This window comes from Salvelinus namaycush, chromosome 30, assembly GCF_016432855.1.
Source record: "Salvelinus namaycush isolate Seneca chromosome 30, SaNama_1.0, whole genome shotgun sequence".
Lineage (NCBI taxonomy): Eukaryota > Metazoa > Chordata > Actinopteri > Salmoniformes > Salmonidae > Salvelinus > Salvelinus namaycush.
Genome location: NC_052336.1, coordinates 21,334,317 through 21,352,442, shown reverse-complemented (window position 1 = coordinate 21,352,442; position 18,126 = coordinate 21,334,317). Strand labels below are relative to the sequence as shown.

Sequence of the window (18,126 nt, the reverse complement as noted above, 5' to 3'; positions counted from 1 at the left end):
CGAGTGGGCACCAATTTTTGCATGGACAGCGCCTGAAGAAAGTATTCATACCCCTTGACTTATTCCACATTTTTTTACAGCCTGAATTCAGAATGGATTAAATAAATATCCCATAATGGGCTTCTGTGTGGCGCAGCGGTCTAAGGTACTGCATCTCAGTGCAAGAGGCATCACTACAGTCCCTGGTTCGAATCCAGGCTGAATCGCATCCGACCGTGATTGGGAGTCCCATAGGGTGGTGCACAATTGGCCCAGCGCTGTCTGGGTTTGGCTGGGGCAGGCCGTCATTGTAAATACGAATTTGTTCTTAACTGACTTGCCTAGTTAAATATTTTTGTTTGTTTAAATAATGACAAAGTGAAAACATGCTTTTAATTTTTTTTGCTCAATAAAAAAAATAAAAAAATACAGAAATATCACATTTACCTCAGTATTCACACCATTAGTCAATACATGTTATCACCTTAAGCAGTGATTTACAGCTGTGAGTTTTTCTAAGTAAGTCTAAGAGCTTTGCACACCTGGAATGTAGATAATTTCCACATCATTATAAAACACATTCATGTTGGTTGTTGTTCATAGCTAAATCAAATCAAATTTATTTATAAAGCTCTTCTTACATCAGCTGATATCTCAAAGTGCTGTACAGAAACCCAGCCTAAAACCCCAAACAGCAAGCAATGCAGGTGTAGAAGCACGGTGGCTAGGAAAAACTCCCTAGAAAGGCCAAAACCTAGGAAGAAACCTAGAGAGGAACCAGGCTATGAGGGGTGGCCAGTCCTCTTCTGGCTGTGCCGGGTGGAGATTATAACAGAACATGGCCAAGATGTTCAAACGTTCATAAATGACCAGCATGGTCAAATAATAATAATCACAGTAGTTGTCGAGGGTGCAGCAAGTCAGCACCTCAGGAGTAAATGTCAGTTGGCTTTTCATAGCCGATCATTAAGAGTATCTCTACCGCTCCTGCGGCCTCTAGAGAGTTGAAAACAGCAGGTCTGGGACAGGTAGCACGTCCGGTGAACAGGTCAGGGTTCCATAGCCGCAGGCAGAACAGTTGAAACTGGAGCAGCAGCACGGCCAGGTGGACTGGGGACAGCAAGGAGTCATCATGCCAGGTAGTCCTGAGGCATGGTCCTAGGGCTCAGGTCCTCCGAGAGAGAGAAAGAAAGAGAGAGTATTAGAGAGAGCATACTTAAATTCACACAGGACACCAGATAAGACAGGAGAAGTTCTCCAGATATAACAGACTGACCCTAGCCCCCCGACACACAAACTACTGCAGCATAAATACTGGAGGCTGAGACAGGAGGGGTCAGGAGACACTGTGGCCCCATCCGATGATACCCCCGGACAGGGCCAAACAGGAAGGATATAACCCCACCCACTTTGCTAAAGCACAGCCCCCACACCACTAGAGGGATATCTTCAACCACCAACTTAACATCCTGAGACAAGGCCGAGTATAGCCCACAAAGATCTCCGCCACGGCACAACCCAAGGGGGGGCGCCAACCCAGACAGGAAGATCACGTCAGTGACTCAACCCACTCAAGTGACGCACTCCTCCTAGGGACGGCATGGAAGAGCACCAGTAAGCCAGTGACTCAGCCCCTGTAATAGGGTTAGAGGCAGAAATTCTAGGGACAATTAGGAGGCCTGCGTCTTGTGACCGTAGCGTACGTGTAGGTATGTACGGCAGGACCAAATCGGAAAGATAGGTAGGAGCAAGCCCATGTAATGCTTTGTAGGTTAGCAGTAAAACCTTGAAATCAGCCCTTGCCTTAACAGGAAGCCAGTATAGGGAGGCTAGCACTGGAGTAATATGATCCAATTTTTTGGTTCTAGTCAGGATTCTAGCAGCCGCATTTAGCACTAACTGAAGTTTATTTAGTGCTTTATCCGGATAGCCGGAAAGTAGAGCATTGCAGTAGTCTAACCTAGCTAGACAGCCATTTTCAATTCTTGCAATAGATATTAGTCTAAACTGTAGTTAGGCCACACAGGAACATTCAGTGTTGTCTTGGTAAGCAACTCCAGTGTATATTTGGCCTTGTGCTTTAGGTTATTGTCCTGCTGAAAGGGTCATTTTTGTCTCCCAGTGTCTGCTGGAAACCAGACTGAACTAGGTTTTCTCTGATTTTGTCTGTGCTTAGCTCTATTCCATAATTTATTATTTTATATCTTAAACTTCCTTGCCGATGACCAGCATACTCATGACATGATGCAGTCGCCACCATGCTTGAAAATATGAAGAGTGGTACTAAGTTGTGTGCTGGTTTTGCCACAAACATAATGATTTGTATTCAGAACATGACGTTAATTTCTTTGCCACATTTTTTGCAGTTCTACATTAGTGTCTTATTGCAAACTCTGTCATTTAGGTTAATATTGTGGAGTAACTACAATGTTGATGGTCCATCCCCAGTTTTCTCCTATCACAGCCATTAAAATCTAACTGTTTTCGAGTCACCATTGGCCTCATGGTGAAATCCCTGAGCGGTTTCCTTCCTTTAAGCCAACTGATTTAGGAAGGACGCCTGTATCTTTGTAGTGACTGAGTGTATTGATACACCAATCAAAGTGTAATGAATAACTTCAACATGCTCCAAGAGAATTTCAATGTCTGCTTTTATTATCTTTTTACCGATCTACCAATAGGTGCCCTTCTTTGCAATGCATTGAAAAACTTCCCCTGGTCTTTATGCTTCAAAGCTGGGACCAAGAGACAGAAGCTGTTTTTCAATCTCAAGGCCATCAGACTGTTAAATAGCCATCACTAGCACATTAGAGGCTGCTGCCCTATACAAAGACTTGAAATCACTAGCCATTTTAATAATTGGAACACTAGTCACTTTAATAATGTTGACATATTTTGCATTATATCATATGTATATACTGTATTCTGTCCTATTCTACTGTATTTTAGTCTAAGCCCCTCTGACATTGCTCGTCCAAATATTTATATATTCTTAATTCCTTTCCTTTAGATTGTGTGTTGATAAATATGACTGGTTAGATATTACTACACTGAGCTAGAAACACAAGCATTTCGCTACACCTGCAACAACATCTGCTAAACAAATGTATGTGTCAAATAAAATTGGATTTTGATTTGGTTGAATCTGTGTTTCACATTCTCTGCTCGACCTGAGGGACCTTACAATTATCTGTATGTGTGGGGTACAGAGATAAGGTAGTCATTCAAAAATCATGTTAAACACTATTATTTCACGGAACTTATGTTTTACTCCTGAACTTTAGACTTGCCATAACAAAGGGGTTGAAAACTTATTAAGACATTTCAGCCTTTCATTTTAAATGAATTTGTAAACATTTCTACAAACAATTCCACTTTGTCGTTATGGGGTATTGTGTGTGTAGACCAGTGACAAACAATATCCATTTTAAATTCAGGCTGTAACACAACAAAATGGGGAAAAAGTCCAGGTGTGAAATACTTTCTGAATAATCCTGTGGAGAAAAAAGTTGTCCGTCAGACGTGGGCCCAAATGCTAGATGCACATTCGGTGCGAGCCTAAAGTCAACTGGTTCCATGCCACGGTCCCACCGCATAAAAAAAATAGAAGCCAAAAAACGGCGCTGTGTGCAAAATGTATATATTTATATTAAGGCCTCTAGAATAGCAGGCTGCCAACACACAATTGAGTAATTTCTCTCACACACACACACACACTATACTAATACTATACTCTTGCTATACTAATTATTTATCATGTTTTGAATTGCTTGGAACTCCTACATGTTTTTGCAGCCAGGTCACATGTGATACAAGTCAGTATTCGACGTCCATCCATGTCTGAGGATGTCGGGAGATTACAAGTAAACCGGCCACCGGGGCAGCCATGAGCGCTGTTACCTTCAAGTAGGTTTTGCTAGGTTGTTGTGGACTGGTATGGCGGATGAATTTCAGCATCTGCCTCTGAATCCAAAGTTAGCAAATTCGAATCCAGCGATAGAAAGTTATTGAGATTTTTGTTTAAAGTCTATTCCAAACCTTAACCCTTAACCATTCGGAGTTAATGCCCAAACTTAACCATTCGGAGTTAATGCCTAAACTTAACCTTACACTTTGAAATTTGACGTTTGCATCAACTTCTAAATTTGACGTTTGAGAAACATGGCTGAACGTCTAATTCTGAAGTGAAACTGTAAGAGCTAGTTGTGTTTTTGGTCTAGTAAATCGTTGACGGAATAAACACAACTGATCTAAATAACTGAAACCTGAATTGCCATTTAGTTTCATTGTTTTCAGCTTATGTTTGGGTTTACAGCACTCCTGCTGTTTAGAGACTACTGGAAATGTGTAATATTCTTCCCTGGTACCCAACACTCCAGCTATTTGGGTAACTTGGTTAACATATTGCTTTCAAGAATAGTTCACAACAGTAGGTCTATTATTCCTGTATTCTATTTAGTAATATTTGTATTTTGGGACAGATTTGAAAAAATGCACTCTACAAACAAGTGCTGAATAACAATGCTACTCTGAGTAGCTTGGTGCCCTGCCTACAAAAAAATGGAGCCGAGGGAAATGCTGTCTGTGTGCATGCTGCTCTGTAGGTGAGCAGTGCAGACTCTCCCTGTCCCCCTGTGTCCGTGTCTGCTCTGTGATGCATGTTCAGTGTTCAGACATAAAGGTCGGAGCTAGTGTCCCAGTCCCAGGCTGCTGTCAGCTCCGTCAGATGTGTTCTCTGATAGGGCAGCCAGAGAGGACTGGAGAGGTGCTCTGTATCCCAGGGACACATTGAGAGAAGGGGGGGATGGAGGGGTCTGCCTCATTGTCCAGATTTCCCAGATAAATGGAGCTGACCAGATTGTGAAAATGGTGGCGCTTCCTGTAATTCGATGCTCTGGGGAGCAGAATAGAGGGGGGGGGGGCACGCAACAGAAAAGAGGCACGGTAAAGGATGGCTGTGCCTGCCCTCAGGCGACCATTAGACCACCCGTCTCCTCTGTAATCCCACAATGCACTGGTGCCCCACATAGGCCTGCATGTTCGCACAAGCCACGGGCCATGCCGCAGACACGCAGTGGCAGCCCGGGCTGAAGCAACACAGTCCAGCCAGTTGTTTTTAGAGCTCCACTCACTTTACCCTCCCCCCAGCCATATTACTAAAGCTCAAATGGGGCTGACCTCTCACTCTCCTCCCTTCGCTCTGTGTCTCTCAGTAGCTCGGCTCTCTCTTCCACATTTTCCAGTCTTTGCTTTGAGCTTTGGGCTTCAGAATAGCATGTGTATACACTATTGCGTCCAGTATGTTTCCCCCCCCTCTCCTGCAGACACAGTCGGTGTTTTCAGCCCTATCACCATTGCAACATGTTGTGGACTAATCTCCGGAAATATACTCATTAAATAGCTACGGCTCTATGGCATGTGGAATTGTTTTGTGTGTGTGATCGTGGGTCTGAGTGTTAGCAGTTGTTGTTGTGTGTGTGTTCCCTCAGGCAGTTATCTGGACACAGTGTGGTATGTTTGTAGCAGAGCAGCTCTGGCAGCCATGGTCTGTTGTTGAGGCTAGGTCCTAGGATTGGCCGTGACTGCCCTCCCAACTCCAAGGAGATTCTTGGATCTCAAACCCTAGGCGTTGGGATTCAAAGCTGGACTAGAGTCTACAGAGACTGGCCAGGTTCTCAAACTTGTCAGAAGTATGACTTGCCTTCTCATGCACTTGTGTGCACACCACTCCTCATGAACAAAGTCCAGTGTTTGGATTTCCCCTGTTGATGTTGAAATACCACACATCTAGTAGGGATTTGTTTTAAAAGATGGTGTTAGTATATTCACTTCAAATAGCCAAACATGCGAAAAGAACACTTCCTTTGTCCTGAGCTGCCCCTGCTTACTGTCAGGATGGAGGAAGCTTGAAATCTCACCTCTGGCCTTTTGCATGTTCAGGTCAACTCCTATATCCTGTTTTACTCGTATTTCTTCTCATCAACTTGGCCATATCATAAAACCTAACCCCTGTATGAGCACAACAGGGATGTTAGCCAGAAGGAGAGAGAGCTAGCTAGTACTTGTAGGCCTGTGTCCTGCAGTGTGTTTGGATGTGAAGCTACTGGCTAGTTGGCCCATGTCGGTCTGTGTGCTGACTGTGCTCTTTAAGCCTGGTCTTTCTGGTAGGCTCACCTAAAAGCCGTGCTGATTAGTATCTCTGGATTTTTGTGAAGCTTTTGTGCCAGGTTTTGTGCCTCAATCAGCAGTTTTTACTCATGTGTCGCCTGCCTTCTCAATCTCCCATCGTGCTGAGTCAAACCTAATTAGCCAGGATAGATGCAGCCGTTACAAATGAGCAGTGTGGCCCCCCCAGTGTGGCTCAACACAAGTCGTGTAAACACGGCTGGTTTTGGGGAACCGGTCTCATTCACCAGAGAACCCTGCTAAACATGTCTATTAACACACAGAAATAAATTGGAGTAGTAACTGGAGGCATTGCGCCTGGAGGGCCACTGTAGGCAAAACACACAACACTCTTTGGTGTGAGACCCTGGAGGGGCCCAGAGCTACAGCACCATCTTTGGTGTGAGACCCTGGAGGGGCCCAGAGCTGCAGCACCCTCTTTGGTGTGAGACCCTGGAGGGGCCCAGAGCTACTGCAAAGAACCAAAAGGGAAAGAAAATGAGGAGCAGACACTAACTTAAGCGTTTCCCTTCCTCTCTCTGCAGACAGGCCTCACTCAAGCCTCACTACCCCCTGCAAAGAGGCTCTTCATATGGGCCAGAAATAGCCCAGGCTCCCCACATGCCTAGCAAACCTTAATTTAAGTCTAAGTAACTAAGATTTCTGGGTTTGACTGTGAATGGCCAAACCTATGGTGGTGTGTTGTTGCTCCCAGCAGTCTGTCCCCCATGTGGCAGGGATTAAATGGCCAGTTTGGTCCTGTTAGACTTTACTACTTCCCCAGTCATAAATGTACAATTGCTGGACACATTGGACTGACTGGCAGCTCCCTGCCCTGCCTATGTGTGTGAACGGGTGACTTCTAGTCCAGCTCAATGTCAGCAGGTAGTAAATTACCTCATTGGTGTGCTTTAAAAAAAAAAACAGTAGGCTGTCTCTGCCGTGTTCATATGAGCCGAAGCTCCAAACTTATGTCACATCCTGCCCAGCTGCCCCTGGCAGGCGGGACTATGGATATTTGCACAAGAGCATTTGTGTGCTTCTGCCTCGCTATGGCCAGGGCAAACACACTTACAGGCAGCCTCAAATACTGACACGGAATGAACTTGTTTTGGCGTTCTTAAAATACCTGGTCTCCTCTCCCCCTGCCTACAGACGTAGCTGTCACTTCTCGTTGAGTCTTGTGCCTGCCCTGAGGGCATGAGGGGGCCACCACATTACCACAAGGTAGGAGCCATGTGTTATTGGCCGAGTCATCCTGCTTGAGATGTTTGAAAAGTGCAGGCTTGGGCGCCTTGCAATGACTGGTAGCTTAAACAGTCTCAACTATGTTGGCATGAAGTCTGCAGAGCCTGGCCCATGGCCTGTGGTGAAACTGAAGTCCTGTCTTTGGTAATCCCTCCCGGTGTATGAATAATTGTGGAAGCATCCTCTTTCAAGAGGAATATAACCAGCTCCCTAAGAGCTGTGGCAAAGCGCCGGAGCTTGGCTTCTCAGGCTCAAAGTTTCCCTTTTAAGGTCAACATAGTGTGCACCCTACGAGTGGTGGAAAACCTCCGGCCAGCCCTAGAGGGAGAGATATCCTCCACAGACAGATTAATGGAGTTTTAATGTGAAGTGTGTTTGCGAGTAGTCGGGGCTCGTATCAGTGACAAAGGAAACATGTCTCGCTCATTTGATCGTAGGTGCACAAAGGGAGATCAGTGAGTTTGGCGTTATCACTTATGTTTTTATTTTATTTCAATCAGAATTTAAAGCTCCGTAAGGATTCTAAAAACGACATTTCACATTCAAGTTGAATTTAACCCTGCCACGATATCCTCAGATGTCCATAGTCTACCCAACCAAGAGCTTACCCTGCCAGAGACTGATCTGTGTTACCCATGAGTGATGTCTTGTGTGTTTTAGCATGGCCCGGCTTAAAGTGAGTGTGCTTTGTCACTGTGCGGTCGGGGGATTTTCTTAGTAAGATTACAAGCCTGTATTCAAGCCCCATTTAAGAGGGAGTGCTCTGCTCTCCATTCTGGATTAGTCCAATCCATGTATTCCTGCTGTGAGAACCAACAGGGTTCTGATTTTAACAGACGTCACCATCCCCCCCCTGTCCATCCCAGTGAGGCCTGGCCCCTTAATCTGGCCTCACTTCCTGTTTTGTCCTGGCACCTCCAGCCCTTGGCATGGCCTGGCCTGGGCTCTAGTGTCATCCACTTCAATCGGTATGTTAACTTGAGATTCTTGCTGTCCCATTTCTAGCTGCTAAGATTGACAGACATAAAATGTTTTGCAGATGTAACATATATTTTCTTAATCTATGACTATTGCTATCTCTAATGGCTAGGGATGCACAGTTCGGTAAATGTTGCTGCCGACTAACCAACCCTCATTAACCGGTCAACAAACAGTTACATTTTTCCCAAACAGTAAAATGACGTGACCTACAGAAATTGCTATGCATGCATACAAGGAACTGACATTTTTCGTTAAGAGTTTAATGAAAACATGCAACAGTAGAAGCCTATCATCTTAGTTCAAAAAAAGGCTATATTTTTGAACATGCAACTCCTGTAATGAAGCCCCTAATAAAACATAATTTTCAAACATTTGCCAAAATGCCATTCGTGGGGAAACACTGTTCTAAACAGAGCACCTAATGCCAGCCGAGCTGAAAACACTGTTCTAAACTAGAGGTCGACCGATTATGATTTTTCGATACAGATACCGATTATTGGAGGACCAAAAAAAGCCGATACCGATTAATCGGCCGATTTATATATAAAAAAATAAATAATAATAATAATAAAAAAAAAATATATATATATATATATAGATTTTTTTTATTTAAATTTGTAATAATGACAATTACAACAATACTGAATGAACACTTATTTTAACTTAACTTCTCTGCGCTACGGATCCCTTTCTACGGGATCATTTTCCTAAACAACCGCTGAATTGCAGGGTGCAAAATATTACTAAAAATATTTATAATCATGCAATCACAAGTGAAATATACCAAAACACAGCTTAGCTTGTTGTTAATCCACCTATCGTGTCAGATTTTGAAAATATGCTTTACAGAGAAAGAAATCCAAGCTTTTGTGAGTGTATCAATCAATGCTAGAACAGCTAGCCCCAAATTAGCATGGTCACAAAAGTCAGAAAAGCAATAAAATGAATCGCTTACCTTTGATAATCTTCGGATGTTTGCACTCACGAGACTCCCAGTTACACAACAAATGTTATTTTTGTTCGTTAAATATTACTTTTATAACAAAAAACGCCATTTGGGTTGCGCGTTATGTTCAGAAAACTAAAGCCTCGTTCCGGTCCTGAAAGGCAGAAGAAAATTCCCAAACGTATCAGATTCCAAAATATTACAACAGATATTTATAATCATGCAATCACAAGTGAATATACCAAAACACAGCTTAGCTTGTTGTTAATCCACCTATCGTGTCAGATTTTGAAAATATGCTTTGAAAACGAAAGCAATCTAAGCTTTTGTGAGTGTATCAATCAATGCTAGAACAGCTAGCCCCAAATTAGCATGGTCACGAAAGTCAGAAAAGCAATAATTAATCGCTTACCTTTGATAATCTTCGGATGTTTGCACTCACGAGACTCCCAGTTACACAACAAATGTTATTTTTGTTCGTTAAATATTACTTTTATAACAAAAAATGCCATTTGGGTTGCGCATTATGTTCAGAAAACTAAAGCCTCGGTCCGTTCGACGAAAATTCCAAAAAGTATCCGTAATGGTCGTAGAAACATGTCAAATGTTTTTTATAATCAATCCTCAGGTTGTTTTTAACAAAACAACAAAACAACAAATATTTCAACCGGACCGTAACCTATTCAATAAGAGAGAAAAAGAAAATGGAGAGCTACCCTATCGCGCGCAGGAACTAATCAGAGGACACCTGACTACTTTTGAAAAATCTCGCTCATTTTTCAAAATAAAAGCCTGAAACTATGTCTAAAGCCTGGTCACAGCCTGGGGAAGCCATTGGAAAAGGAATATGGTTGATACCCCTTTTAAATGGAAGAAAGACGGGCCAGGAAACACAGATAAAAAAATAAAAAAATCACGTCCGGGTTAGATTTTCTCAGGTTTTCGCCTGCAGAATCAGTTTTGTTATACTCAGACAATATTTTGACAGTTTTGGAAACTTTGGAGTGTTTTCTATCCTAATCTGTACATTATATGCATATTCTACGATCTGGACCTGAGAAATAGTCCGTTTACCTTGGGAACGTTATTTAAAAAATAATACATCAATAAAAATAAATTTTGCCTCAAATATATAATGAAACATGTTCAATTTGGTTTAAATACTGCAAAAACAAAGTGTTGGAGAAGAAAATAAAAGTGCAATATGTGCTATGTAAGAAAGCTAACGTTTAAGTTTCTTGCTCAGATAATGAGAACATATGAAAGCTGGTGGTTCCTTTTAACATGAGTCTTCAATATTCCCAGGTAAGAAGTTTTAGGTTGTAGTATTTATAGGACTATTTCTCTCTCTACCATTTGTATTTCATATACCTTTGACTAATGGATGTTCTTATAGGCACTTTAGTATTGCCAGTGTAACAGTATAGCTTCCGTCCCTCTCCTCGCTCCTACCTGGGCTCGAACGAGGAACACATCGACAACAGCCACCCTCGAAGCAGCGTTACCCATCGCTCCACAAAAGCCGTGGCCCATGCAGAGCAAGGGGAACAACTACAAGTCTCAGAGCGAGTGACGTTTGAAACGCTATTAGCGTGCACCCCGCTAACTAGCTAGCCATTTCACATCGGTTACACCAGCCTAATCTCGGGAGTTGATAGGCTTGAAGTCATAAACAGCGCAATGCTTGAAGCACAGTGAAGAGCTGCTGGCAAAACGCACGAAAGTGCTGTTTGAATGAATGCTTACGAGCCTGCTGCTGCCTACCATCGCTCAGTCAGACTGCTCTATCAAATCATAGACTTAATTATAACATAACACACAGAAATACGAGCCTTAGGTCATTACTATGGTCCAATCCGGAAACTATCATTTCGAAAACAAAACGTTTATTATTTCAGTGAAATACGGAACAGTATTATATTTTATATATTTTATGGATGCCACTTATGGTGGCATCCATAAGTCTAAATATTGCTGTTACATTGTACAACCTTCAATGTTATGTCATAACTACGTACATTTCTGGCAAATTAGTTCGCAACGAGCCAGGCTGCCCAAACTGTTGCATATACCCTGACTGCGTGCAATGAACGCAAGAGAAGTGACACAATTTCACCTGGTTAATATTGCCTGCTAACCTGGATTTCTTTTAGCTAAATATGCAGGTTTAAAAAATATATACTTCTGTGTATTGATTTTAAGAAAGGCATTGATGTTTATGGTTAGGTACAAGTTGGAGCAACGACAGTCCTTTTTCCGCGAATGCGCACCACATCGATTATATGCAACGCAGGAGACGCTAGATAACTACACATGGTTGATGATATTACTAGTTTAACTAGTGATTATGATTGATTGATTGTTTTTTATAAGATAAGTTTAATGCTAGCTAGCAACTTACCTTAGCTTCTTACTGCATTTACGTAACAGGCAGGCTCCTCGTGGAGTGCAATGAGAGGCAGGTGGTTAGAGCGTTGGACTAGTTAACTGTAAGGTTGCAAGATGGAATCCACGCGCTGACAAGGTAAAAATCTGTCGTTCTGCCCCTGACCAAGGAAGTTAACCCACCGTTCCTAGGCCGTCATTGAAAATAAGAATGTGTTCTTAAACTGACTTGCCTAGTTAAATAAAGGTGTAAAAAATATATATATTTTAAAAATCGACCAAATCAGTGTCCAAAAATACCGATTTACGATTGTTATGAAAACTTGAAATCGGCCCTAATTAATCGGCCATTCCGATTAATCGGTCGACCTCTTTTCTAAACAGAGCACCTAATGCCAGCGAAGCTGGAAACACTGTTCTCAACAGAGCACCTAATGCCAGCCGAGCTGAAAATGTGAGATAATGAGAAAGTGACAGATGAAAATCTCAGTTAGAAACTTAGAGGGGGAATCTAATAACAACATCTAGGATGGGTTGTTAATATGACTAGGATTGGTCCTTTGGTTTCTCGACAATGAAAGAAAGTTGATATGAAAACCAATAGAACAGCAGAGAAATGCTGGTTAATGACAGCAGGAAGTCTTTATAAAATAATTGCCTCCATGTTTCTATGGTGGGATTTTGGCGAGGCTACTTTGAAGCAAGGTAAGACGTTTCTCATTTGAAGTAAAATGTTGAGGTTTCAAACAATTATGCAGCCTCAAGCTCACATTGCAAATTGGTGGGTGACACGCTGATAGCCTGCCTACCTTTGACTATAGCCTATGCACTCAAATGACGATTCGGAGGCGCGCTTTAATTCCGAATTGAGATTGAGAAATACAAATACTAGCTGTTTTTAATCGCGGCCATCAAAACATTTCTAATTATAATTTTTTTGGACATGTGATTGCACTTAGAACTGTTATTTGTTGTGCAATGACTATGCTTATAAGAGCACTCCAGTACCAGCTTTTTGAGGAGCTGCTCTTGCTCTGTCTGACAGTTGATAGGCTATTCCGCTCCTCAAACTAGGCTCTGTATTAGAGGTCGACCGATTAATCGGGGCCGATTTCAAGTTTTCATAACAATCGGAAATCGGTATTTTTGGGCGCCTTTTTTTTTTTTTACACCTTTATTTAATCTTTATTTAACTAGACAAGTCAGTTAAGAACACATTCTTATTTTCAATGACGTCCTAGGAACGTTCTGCCTAGTTAAAAAAGACAGATTTTTAACCTTGTCAGCTCGGGGGATCCAATCTTGCAACCTTACAGTTAACTAGTCCAATGCTCTAACACTGATTACATTGCACTCCACGAGGAGCCTGCCTGTGCCGCGAATGCAGTAAGCTAAGTTGCTAGCTAGCATTAAACTTAACTTATAAAACACAATCAATCAATGACTGTCATTGCTCCAATGTGTACTTAACCATAAACATCAATGCCTTTCTTAAAATCAATACACAAGTATATATTTTTAAACCTGCATATTTAGCTAAAATAAATCCAGGTTAGCAGGCAATATTAACCAGGTGAAATTGTGTCATTTCTCTTGCGTTCATTGCACGCAGTCAGGGTATATGCAACAGTTTGGGCCGCCTGGCTAATTTGCCAGAATTTTACGTAATTATGACACAACATTAAAGGTTGTGCAATGTAACAGGAATATTTAGACTCATGGATGCCACCCGTTAGATAAAATACGGAACAGAATAAACGTTTTGTTTTCGAGGTGATAGTTTCCGGATTAGTCAAAGGTATATGGTTTAGAGAGAAATAGTCGACGCGTTATAATTCCTGTAATAACTTGCGGCTGAACTTGAAATGGGTTCCTTCGTTATTTTACCGTTCATGTCTTCCATAGAGAATGTCTTGATCTACTTCAAATAAGGTCTGTGTTTCGTGCAGGCTTAAACCGCCTCGACGTTTTGATACCCGTGTAAATCTCACTAGGATAAGGTAACATTTGTCAACATATTTTCATAAATCCACTCTACAAAAAAAATGATCTTCGCTTATATTTAGCCAATATTGATCAGAGTTACCTTGTCCTATGGATATCTACACAGTTATAAAATTGGCAAGGTGGTGTAAGCCTACACGAAACACAGACCTTATTTTAAGTGAATCTAAAAATATCCTATGGAATAAATGAAGGAACCGCTTTTCAGATTTTGCTTGAAGGTGTCATGGGAATTATGACTCGCACTTTGGTCGTCAATTCTTACCATGCCCATTATTAAAATAGGATTTTCTGCATATAGAAATGACAGTTTTTGTTTTCAACATTCATCACAGGTAACTTAAACTCTGTTTTTATTCAAACAGTTAAGAGTATTTGTCTCCTAAGCAGACTCTTCAGTATCATTGTCACTTCAGAGCTGTGTGTGTGTGTGTATTTATGTATTATATTAAGTGTTCATTGTTCATTCAGTATTGTTGCAATTGTCATTATTACAAAAATGTGTGTGTGTGTATTATATATATATATAAAACATTTATTTTATTTTATATAAATCGGCCGATTAATCGGTATTTTTGTCCTCCAATAATCGTTATCGGCGTTGAAAAATCATAATCGGTCGACCTCTACTCTGTATGCTTTGCGCGTGTGATAAATAAGATGCATGACGACTAACGAAAATACACGCTGCAATTTAATTCCGCTAAATTATGCAAATTATCCTGTAGACCGGTGGAATATATTTTCTGTGGCTAACCGATTTAACCGTTAACATCTCTACTAGTGGAATGCGATTTTGCTTTCATGGCCTCGCACACAAGAATAATGTCAGTCTGACAGATTCGGTAAGCTTTGCACCTGTTCAGAAGGAAAGTGGGCAAGATACAAGCAAACGCCTTTTTTGTATTTATTTCAGTAATTTCAGAAAAGAACAAACTCTTGGTTAATAACGCCCTCTAAGACTGAAAGCATGTTATTCTCTATCCTTAGACATATACTTTCCCACAATACCACTGCGCCTAACTGCGGGGGTGTGTGGTCCTCTTGAGCCAACTTGTTATCACCATTTGTGCTAGTGGACACTCTCAATGTTATTTGAACAACTGCCACGGAACAAATGTGAGCGAGGGGCTAGGTGACAGCGACACAGGAATGTAACCGATGTGGCACAACTGAAGGCCTTTGAAAAGCCCCTCTATCTTTCAAATCCTGATAAACCCCTGCCCTCAGTTGGGACAAAGCTAGGGTTGGGGTTGGCTGTGGCTGGGGGGGGGGATTGAGGGGCTGTGGCTGGGGGGGTGGTTGTGAGGGGCTGTCTACAGGGGTAGGAGAGGCTGGCATGGTGTGGGGCTTTGACCTTTGAAAGGTTGCACTAAGATACTGTGTTGAGGGAATAGGACAACCTGAGTAGGGAAGATGACTCCCTACACCAGATCTCATTAGGAATGTTGAACGCCAACTAACAGCTCCGTAACTAATCCTTCGGTTTTCTTTTGTTTTGTAGGATTCTTTGGATTTCCCTACTGCAGCCCTTTTTAAAGCAGGATTTTAACGTCACCCATCCGCAGACAGCCATGGAATCGGTATGTATTGCTACATTCTCTCCACGTTGTTTCTGGAGCCATCTCTGTTTCTTGGTCCCTGTGTTTGTCACGACGTACTGAAGGTTTGAACACGCTGTATAATGTTTTGAAACGTTGTTTACAGAAAGGGGGTTGTTTTCTAAGGCCCGTATTCCTGTACTCCAGCAGTCTTGTTGTTTTGACTTGTCAGATTTCTCCAAACTGTCTCAGATGCTAAATAAAGGACACTCGTATGGCACCATAGAGAGGGTTTGCTGTGGAACTGCGTACCGGTCTGTGTGTGTGGCTATAGACTTATCATTTCAAGCTATGAGAGAGAGAGTAGGAGAGAGAGAGAGTGGGAGAGGGCCAGACAGGAGCAGTGCTAGTACCAGCTGGCAGCTTTAAAGCCCTGCACTCTCAACTGGAATGTGTATTTTAAGAGCAGGGCTTAGTGCAGGCCCAGGCCCTGCCTTCCTGTCCCTTTGTTAAAGGGGTTCTGTGTTTTAGCTGGTGTGGGCTTGTGCGTGTGTGTGCATGGTTGTTTGTGTGGCGAGCAACTTGGTTTGGAAAGTAGGTCAACGCTCCCGTAGAGCTCAGTGTCACTAATGAAGTGTCCCTCTCCTGCATGCGACTCATGTGACCGTGCTGCTCGATCAGTAAGTAGTGGCAGCCCACGCCTCTGAAGAGACGGCCGCCTTTTCCCCACGGCACACAGAGAGACTTTCAGAATGGGCGCTGTACAATCGATCTCCCCTCTCGTTCTCTCCCTACTCTCATTTTGCTCTCCTATTCCTTCTGTAGCCTTCTCTTTAGCCAGACGCTCTGTGCAACGGGAGCTGGTGATGTTTACCTCCTGAAATCATTCCGGATCTGCTTACTGTCAGTAGAAACCAAGGAAACTGATCAAAAAAGCTCATTATGCTGCCAGTACTGTTTCTCTCCCCCCCACCCCCACCTCTCCTCATGTGATGCCAGTCACATGGTTTCCAGGCACCAGTAGAGTAAATCAGAATCAGATTTTATTTTTAACTGCTCTACATCCTCCACTTTGCCAATGGTTAGCAGAAACAGACGTAGGTTACGGTGTACCTCTCTCTCCCTCTGTTTCAAGCTCTGTTGCCTCTCTCTCCTCTCTTTTGCTCTTTGCCACTCCCTGTCTCTTGCTCTCTCCACTCTTCCTTTCTATCTCTCTGGCTCTCTGGCTCTCTGGCTCTCTGTCTCTGGCTCTCTGTCTCTGGCTCTCTGTCTCTGGCTCTCTGTCTCTGGCTCTCTGTCTCTGGCTCTCTGTCTCTGGCTCTCTGTCTCTCTGTCTCTCTGTCTCTCTGTCTCTCTGTCTCTCTGTCTCTCTGTCTCTCTGTCTCTCTGGCTCTCTGTCTCTCTGTCTCTCTGGCTCTCGCTCTCTGGCTCTCGCTCTCTGGCTCTCTGTCTCTGGCTCTCTGTCTCTGGCTCTCTGTCTCTGGCTCTCTGTCTCTGGCTCTCTGTCTCTGGCTCTCTGTCTCTGGCTCTCTGTCTCTGGCTCTCTGTCTCTGGCTCTCTGTCTCTCGCTCTCTGTCTCTCGCTCTCTGTCTCTCGCTCTCTGTCTCTCGCTCTCTGTCTCTCGCTCTCTGTCTCTCGCTCTCTGTCTCTCGCTCTCTGTCTCTCGCTCTCTGTCTCTCGCTCTCTGTCTCTCGCTCTCTGTCTCTCGCTCTCTGTCTCTCGCTCTCTGTCTCTCGCTCTCTGTCTCTCGCTCTCTGTCTCTCTGTGTGTAGCCTGCTCCCAGCCCTCGGTGGTGCTGATATTATTGTCAGCGTTATCTGCTGGTTGGGAGTTGTGCTGTGTTGGACGGTAGTGCAGATGAAAGGGTGTCTCTCCTGTGAATGCTCTCCCTGCACCGTTTTGCCTCCTCATTACCAGCGTGTTTTTTTTTTCTTCTCTCCCTCTCCCTCCTCCCCTTTTCCAAAGTAGGCCTATTCTTCAATAGGATTAGTCTGCAGCACTCTGAACAGGAAAGTGGGCCCTGCCAGTCATATTACATAACTCTCATAGCCTGGCTTGAGACAACTATAGGGGCTTTGTTCCCCTAGACCCCGCTCCCACCCACCTACCTCTCCCCCTGGCAGGCCACATGCTAATGCTCTATTGAAAGAGTCTGTGTGCTCCAAACAGGCATGGCTCTGTGGCCAGGGAGGAGAGAAACTCTGCATCATTACCCTGCAAATTGACATTTCACTCATATCTTTCGCTGAGGAATGTGAACTCAAGGCAGAAGGAGCGGGAACTTTGTTGTGATTAGGTTTTCTTGTAAGCACGTTGAATGATGAGATGATATAGGAGGTTGTGGACCGTCCAAAGGATTGAACCTTTGCGGTGTTGGCGTGCCAAATGTATTGGTTTTCTCTCCCTTCTGACTAGACTAGTGTGCCCCGTTAACCACTTAGGTTGCAGACCTGTATTGTTGTAGTTACATTGTTCTGTGGCATAGGTCCATGCCTCGTGATTCTGTAGCTTATTTGAGCAGAAGTTTGAAGGTTTGTACATTAGTAGGCTTGTTGTGTAATGTGAAGAGCAGGATTGGTAGGGGATAAAATGGTGCCTTTACCCAAGGTTTTCCTTGTCATTCTGTTCCAAGTCATTAGAGCTGAGCACCGAGGAGGAACCAAATCAAATTTATTTATATAGCCCTTCGTACATCAGCTGATATCTCAAAGTGCTGTACAGAAACCCAGCCTAAAACCGCAAACAGCAAGCAATGCAGGTGTAGAAGCACGGTGGCTAGGAAAAACTCCCTAGAAAGGCCATTCTTTAACCATTCTTTAAGATGATATCCAAGCGAATGTTGTCATTGTTCCATTAATCAGCGCAGCTGCTGATCGG

The 18,126-nt window shown here is 43.1% G+C and overlaps 1 protein-coding gene across 3 annotated transcripts in view; it reads left to right on the top strand.

The window, feature by feature from the left end:
• Nucleotides 1–18,126, top strand: part of LOC120024885 (ankyrin repeat domain-containing protein 11-like) — a 132,920-nt gene that overhangs the window by 18,504 nt on the left and 96,290 nt on the right. For all 3 annotated transcript variants that reach the window (XM_038969230.1, XM_038969231.1, XM_038969229.1), the window contains exon 2: nt 15,213–15,291. The gene's annotated coding sequence lies outside the window, so the exon portion shown is untranslated. The remainder of the gene's footprint in view (nt 1–15,212; nt 15,292–18,126) is intronic.